Below are 7,282 nucleotides of genomic sequence, written 5' to 3'. Positions count from 1 at the left end.
TAAGCCACGACAACCTGCAAGGATTTTTCTGTTGCTATTTTTGATTTTTCTTAAAAATTATGTCCTGTTGTGAGTGAAGGCTATGTTCTGTCTGTCCAGGACTGTTACAACACTGGAGGATTTGACAGAGGAGCCAGCGAAAGCTAAAGCGGCAGTAAGGACTGGTTTTAGGATCATGGCCAGAATGAACTTGTCTGGCCAACTGCAAGCTGGAAGAGACTAGATACTATGAGTAAAGAAACCACCTTTGCTTATTTCCTCCTGTGCCCAAGGAAATGGATCTTTGCATATTCTTTGAAAAGAGCTACATCAAAGTAATACTGTATTTCATTCTCAGTTTCTCCTAATGGAAAACAACTGACAACATTCCAATACAGACCACTTAGGTCAAAACCAAAACCTATATTCTTGATTTATAATGCCACATGAAGCGGTGTTCTGGGGATGTAAGGTGGATGGGGTGGAAATGGGAAAGATACCAAGCTTGCAAGGGATGCAATTTGAGGGATTCATGGAAATGGCTTTGTTAAAAACATGCACTGCATCCTTACTCCGCAGAGCCTTTCAATACCTGTTTAATGTTAAACATACGTGCCCGTCTCACAGAAGAGTCCTTCTCCCTTTCTCATTCTCTCTGTTTCTGCTTTCATTTCTTGTCCCCAGTCTACACTGAACTCAAGCAAAGGCAGTTAGAGTTCAAGTGTCATTTAGCCCTGGAGCAGTAGAGTGGTGCACACTCAGTCGATTTGGGATGGCGCACATGCAGCCAGTCAGCACGTAGGAGTTCTCAGGGACTAAATTATGCTTTATGCAGATAGAAACGTTAGCAAATTCAAGCTATAAATTTTAGGAAGGCAAGATTGCATATATGAGATGAGATTTTTCAGAGAATTAAAACTTGGCCACATTTGAGTTAATTCTTAGTAGAACAGCAAAAAGCTGTGAGAGCAAGGCATCATCCATGTGCTCTACAGCCCCGTTCCAGGGCTTGCCGAAAAAGCTGTAAGAATCTTCCCCATGAAGGCAAAAAGTTGTTTTCTTCCATAGCTACATTCTTGGCTACAATTGAAAAAGGTTAGCTGAAACTTCAAATTATCAGCACAAAAGAAATCTCTAGAACGTAAATTGGGCTGAATGGCATTCAGCCTGAGTGGCCTCAACTTGGCAAAGTTATAAGAAGTTGAAAAATACAGATTTATAATGGGATGTGCCGTTGCCAGACGATGTTCACTATAAATATGTGTCCGTGCATGTACACCTGTACAAACACACACAACATACACTTATACATATTACAGTGCTGCTACATCACTGATGATTTCCTAAACAGAAATATCCCCAAATCATTATGTATACTGGCAGTAAAATTGTAAGAAGATAGAGTTGGACATTTCAGGGATGTTAAAATTGTGGCAAAAAATATTCAAAGTGGCTGTGAAGTTACATGGGTAGTTGCTATTTACAAATATCATGATTACATGCTGTTACCATGGAAACTTTGAATGGAAAATAAAAAGCCAGTTTAGCTTCATCATGAAACTGCCCTGATTGGGAGGAAAACAATATCTGACATTCCTCCAGTAGGAGACTAATTGCCCCTCTTAAAGAATGTACATTATGTTTCTCCTTATTTTTAGCTACTACACAAAATTTTAAAACTGCAACCAAATGAAGATAAGGCTAGGATAATAGATACCTATGTTGTTCAGAATCACAGCACAGTATGATTTTTTATTCTATTTACTGAAATGGTAACTATTTAACATTTTCTCTTCTAAGTCTGCTTCAAGGGATTTTGTGTCACATCTATCTAAGTATATGGCCCAGTAATTCTCCCCAAGTACATTTTTTGCTTATCTGTGTTTCTGCTTTGACAATATGATGAGTGAAGCATGGTCTAAGGTTGTGACTCATTTCCATCAAAACAAGCTTCCTGAGAACCACAAAAGAGGCAGGGAGATGACCACTGGCCCTAGAAATTTTTAGGACGATTCTAAATGTGAATCAGTCAGCAGCATAAACTGAACAAGCTATTCCTAAATAAAAGATGTACCCAGTGAGATTGCAGCAAGCACTAAAGCTGGAAATCAGAAAACTGCACAGATGGTACCATCTTTCTGTCTTCTGGGAATCATTCTGGTGTTGAAAAAACCCTTCTGATACAGATGCTCAGAGCCACAGAAGTGTTTGGTAATAGACACACATGCTACACCTGGCAATGTTGTGCTGGATACCCAGTGTTCGCCAGGTATCTGTACACAAATGGAGCTGGCATATTCAACGTGCCAAGGCTAGACAATCAGTGAGTGAAACGTCTCGTTATCTAGGTTGGAAGTTCCATTAAAGGTGTGATTAAAATCCTGATTCCAGCCTGGGTTTGAATGCAGTAAAAATTGCACCTGCTTGACGTCTATCCCCCTCCCCATCTCAGGGGGTGAAAGTTGATGACCAGCTCCACTTGTCCCACAAAGTCTTTCATTCAAAGAAGGGCAGGAGGCCAAGAGCTGCAGGCATGTGGATTACACTGAAACTTTAGGATGAGTCTTTAAATTTCTTGGGTATTACTTTTTCTTCTTTTATGGAATAAGTTTGATCCTTTTGTTATATATACCAGCTTACAAGCCAGTAGTTCATTTTATATGGACACACAGAATCCAATTTACATCAGCTGCAATTCTTACCTATTTCATTGGGAAGAAGTGTTGTTATGGAAGGAAATGCCATTTGCAAAACTCATGAACTTGTTTTTCTTCTTTTGAGGGACAAACTCCTTTCCAAAAGCTGTGCTATTTTGGCAGCTGAGTGCCCTTCGGCTTTTTCACTTTTCACAGTGTTTTTAAAGTTATTCCAAATTACTAAAATTAACAACAGTGAGACACTGCACTGAGACACTTTCAGATGGTAATGATTCTACACTTCTGCTATGATAGATACCTGTCTCACTCAAATATACATTTGAAGCACTTTAAAGCAGAAACATCCACTAAGATTAATAAACTCAGCTTGACAGTTCCTAGTCCAAGTGCTTACAATGGCAGAGACGAAAGTCTTGAGTAATTATTGTAGAAAAGCAAATGACAATTATCTGCCAGACATTTCCATGACATTTTAAAGAAGAAGTGAACATTCAGTGCTCTTTGTATCTCCTCTGTGATAATGCTTACCAGTGATTTCCATTTGCCTATCAATATAGTTTGCTTGGAAAGTTCAAGTAATCCAGCCAAATGCTGACACTTATGTGACAATAATGAGGCCCTACAGAGAACTGGTTTCTTCAAGAACTACTGTCAGAACTTTATTAGAATTAGGAGAACCTGATATTCACTAAGAACTATTAAACAGTTCTTCCTTGTGTTCACTCTCTATCAAGCCTGTACATAAAACTTTCTTTAGTCCCCTATACTGACGGGCCTTGTGGCATGCATGGACAAGCCTCTGTCAAGCAAGAGTCAATTATTTAATTGTTAATTAGACATTAGCCACAACGCTAACCACAGCCATGAAGCACAGGGAAATAGAGTTTAGCTAAGTCTAGTCTGGACAATATTGAATGCATTTCACTTTTCAGTGCAAAGCCTGACCCACCAAATTGGTGGCCTCCCTCTCATTTGTAATTACCAATCTCATGCTATCTGATCTAGACACAACCTTTATCAGGTAAACATATTGCCCCTCATACCACATTCTGCATTGCTTTTTTCTTACTGCTGAGTAACATTGAGGGAAGTACTATATATTGAAACTCCATTCAATAGGGCTATTTTTCATTATTCTGATGCTGCAAATTGTGAAATCCTATTGTGGCTAACTCCCTCATTAAACAAGTATTTGTTCAGGTCCAGAAAGTTAGGCTACATATAATGAAATAGCTCAAGTTTCATAGCCCTCTACTACAGGAAAATACAGTTCTCAGTTGATGTCTTCATTTACCATATGCTATTTTGTATTGTGGCTCTGTTTAGTGAATAAGCAAAGAGTGACTCTTCACTGAGACTGATCCATAAGTCACTAATTAAATAAAAATACCATATTGCTTATCTTGATAGAAGCAGTGTTTTCAGCTGCGTTCTCTGACACTTGATGAACCACCACATAAAATTAAGACTACTTCAAATCTTCATGGTACCTTGGATTTTACACTTCAATTTCTGAGTTTGCTAGCAGATATGTTAAAAATCTCAATATAGAGAATTTTTTTTAGATCTCAGTGGATCTAAGAAGTGCCTAGAATACAATTCATTCTATCAAGTAAAATATGTCATATTTTCAAGATAAGAACAGAACATTACTGCTTTTCTAGAGGCTTCATGTGAATAACTAATATGTCAAGTCTGCAACTAGCAACAAGAAGGCTTGTATATCAACCAAAAATTTTTATGCTTTTTTAAACCTCTCAAGTATGTAATGCTGTTACCATTCTTCTCTTCTCTTCTCTTCTCTTCTCTTCTCTTCTCTTCTCTTCTCTTCTCTTCTCTTCTCTTCTCTTCTCTTCTCTTCCTTTCCCCAGGATAGGTACACGCTGCTGTTTTTAGCAAACTTCTGCAAAAAGATGTAATTCTTCACACTTGTTTGCAAATGTTGGGTGCTCTCATAGCTTGCACGGCTTAATGCAGAATGTGTTTATTAGCAAGTGCTGCTTTCTGTGGGGACCTTGACTTTTAATTCTTCAAGACTTTCTAATGCTAGTTTCTTTTTCTTATGTATCTGGATTTTGTAAACTGGTCTTGGTATGAAAGTAGTATCTGACTTCCATAAATTGAATTCTGGACTAGGTGACTCTTTGTTTGCTGTATCGTAATTGCTTTGCTGGTGGGTTAATGGTAGGTGTTCAACCCTGCCTGTCTCTAATAAAATTTTACTTTTCAGCATAGGTAGTTTACAGAATTTAACAGCTGATCTCTTACTACGAAGTCAACTTTCTAAAATTATAAGGTTGGATGCTGAACTTTAGATGAACCTATTTCACTTTCTTTTCCTACTATCAGTTTAAGAAGGTATAATCTAGTCACAAAAAAAATGTTACAAATATCAACTTCATCACACAACAGTAAGACTTAAATTTCTTTTGATAGGCAGAAACATAATGCAAATAAAGACAATTCTGCAGTACTACATATTGATGGAAGTGTGGCTCACAATTATCATTAAACTTCTGCAAACAGTTTGCCAAGAAATTGAAGGCAATAAATACAATGAAAATAAGTAATGCATAGAAATGCATACAATCTGCTATTCACAGCTTTCTCTATTGCCTTGCCCTTCAGAGTCCTGCATTTGGGCATAGGGACAATGCTTATTGTGGAATCTGTGTTATTTTATGTTTCGTAATGACTATATAAAGCTCTTCTAAACTGGATTATGTCTGGTATTCTTTCTAACATCCTTCTTCCCTCATGTAACCCATAACTTAGAGGAAACATAGGACAAAGCTATGAAACATCTCTGATAAATTTCAATTCTGTTTGGAAAGAAAAAAAAATAAAAGAACAAATTAATAATTCTGAGTATCATGAGTTCACTGCATTTCTGCAAGTATCCAGAAAATGCCAGCTACACCCTATCTAAACAACCTCTTGGTACATGACCCTGTGGTACAAGTCTGATCAGTTCCATGGAAATTCCCCTGCACTTTCCTCCCAATTCAGCTGGCTGACCTCAGCATCACAGACTTTCTCTCTGCCAATGCAGCAGCTTTCAGCAACAAAGATTAAGAACAAAACAAAACCCTCAAAAGTGAGATCCTCATGAGAGACATAGTGGCTACAGCCACACTGCTCTTGGTTCATGCTTCAGTTCAGCTCCTGTTCCTGGAGCCACATGACCACAGCCAGCTGCACTCCTGCTGCCCGTGCCCACATCTGCATGCCCTGAGAACCAACTGGCTCTTTCCAGGCTACAGCCAGGGTACAAACTGATGTAGACACCAAGGGGTATAGCATGAAGACAGAATGCAAACTACCCTGATATTACAGACAAAGGGCACCTTGCGTAAAGTGGGTACAGGAAACAAAATATGGAAACAGAATAGTCAATTATGCCTCTAAACAATTACTTTCAAACAAGTTCAAAGCAAATATGGACAAGCTACTGATAAGCACATATTGATAGACTGCATATCCTCTGAGGGTTGTATTTCCACAAGTTTTCTATTTAGATAGGCAGTCAGGCATTTTTTAAGTATTGCTGGCTCATAACAACTGTATCTCACCATAATAACAGTTCCCAGAGTGAGAACCTTTCTCTGCGCAAGTGAGTCATGACGGGCTTTGTTACACTGAATCTATTCTTCCTGTGAAACTGAGTTTTTAAAGAAATCAGTCATGTCTTCTCAGCTGCAATAAGTATCTTCTATATATGTGCTGTTTTCATAGCACTTATGCATGTGACAAGAGTGCTGGAAGATGTAAATCAAAAGAGTATTCTCCTCAGCTGTCCCTATCCCCTTGAAAGCTCTGTTTATTCCCTGGTAAACTGAGTACACCCAGTGTATCACTGACGTGAAAATAATTAGGCTACTGTCTCCATTCCTTCAGTGTGCACCTCAGTCTTTGCCAGTCCTCTCAGCTGAGCCTGGCAGAGATGATTCCAGCAGTGATGATTTTTTGTTCAGCTTCATGGTATAAAGAGTGTCACCAGGAACCAGATACTCTCTAGCTGGCAGTCTTTTGACACAAGTACAAAATGGCAGTCCTATTTCAACTTGGCAGCATTTTTGCCTCCATTTTGTGAAAGCAAAGGGCTCCCAGGAGGTCAAGGAAAGTTTTGATGAGGGCAAGTGCATGGAGGTAAACAGGAAAAAATCCATTTGCAAAACCTGATGTCCATGTTGTATTTCTGTTACAGTTGTATTAGATGTGGAGATGATGTGTTTTATTCCCACACATGCTCCACAAATGAAGTATAAAAGAAAACTGACAAGCTCTTAAGTAAATTGTTGGGAATGCTTTTTACTGTCTCATAAGGAAAGGGCATTGCTGTAGGTCATCTAATTTACAGCTCTTTCTGTCATCATCTGCTCTTGAATTCAAAGCACAAAGACCAGGGTGAGAGCATTAATGACATACGGAGGTTCAACGGATAAAAAAAAAAGGGAAGCATGCAAGTCAATTAGCAGCACAACTTGGCAATGACAGCAGCCAGTCCTCAAAGACAGAAGTTTCCAAGAATTATTACAGTGCGCAAGTGCTAGGGAATTCAACTCAGCAAAAGGAAAGCATACTAGACTCAGACAAAGAAAGAGAACTTGCTGTCATCACCTGCTTATGTGCATTTTAAGGGTAAT

At 38.7% G+C, this 7,282-nt stretch overlaps 1 protein-coding gene across 1 annotated transcript in view; it reads left to right on the top strand.

The window, feature by feature from the left end:
- PLEKHB2 (pleckstrin homology domain containing, family B (evectins) member 2) overlaps positions 1-7,282 on the top strand; it is a 28,445-nt gene that overhangs the window by 843 nt on the left and 20,320 nt on the right. The gene's annotated exons all lie outside the window — the stretch shown is intronic.

This window comes from Haliaeetus leucocephalus, unplaced genomic scaffold (assembly GCF_000737465.1).
Source record: "Haliaeetus leucocephalus isolate CR32 unplaced genomic scaffold, Haliaeetus_leucocephalus-4.0 Scaffold240, whole genome shotgun sequence".
In the NCBI taxonomy this organism is placed as follows: domain Eukaryota; kingdom Metazoa; phylum Chordata; class Aves; order Accipitriformes; family Accipitridae; genus Haliaeetus; species Haliaeetus leucocephalus.
This window is presented reverse-complemented; position numbering and strand designations above follow the sequence as displayed.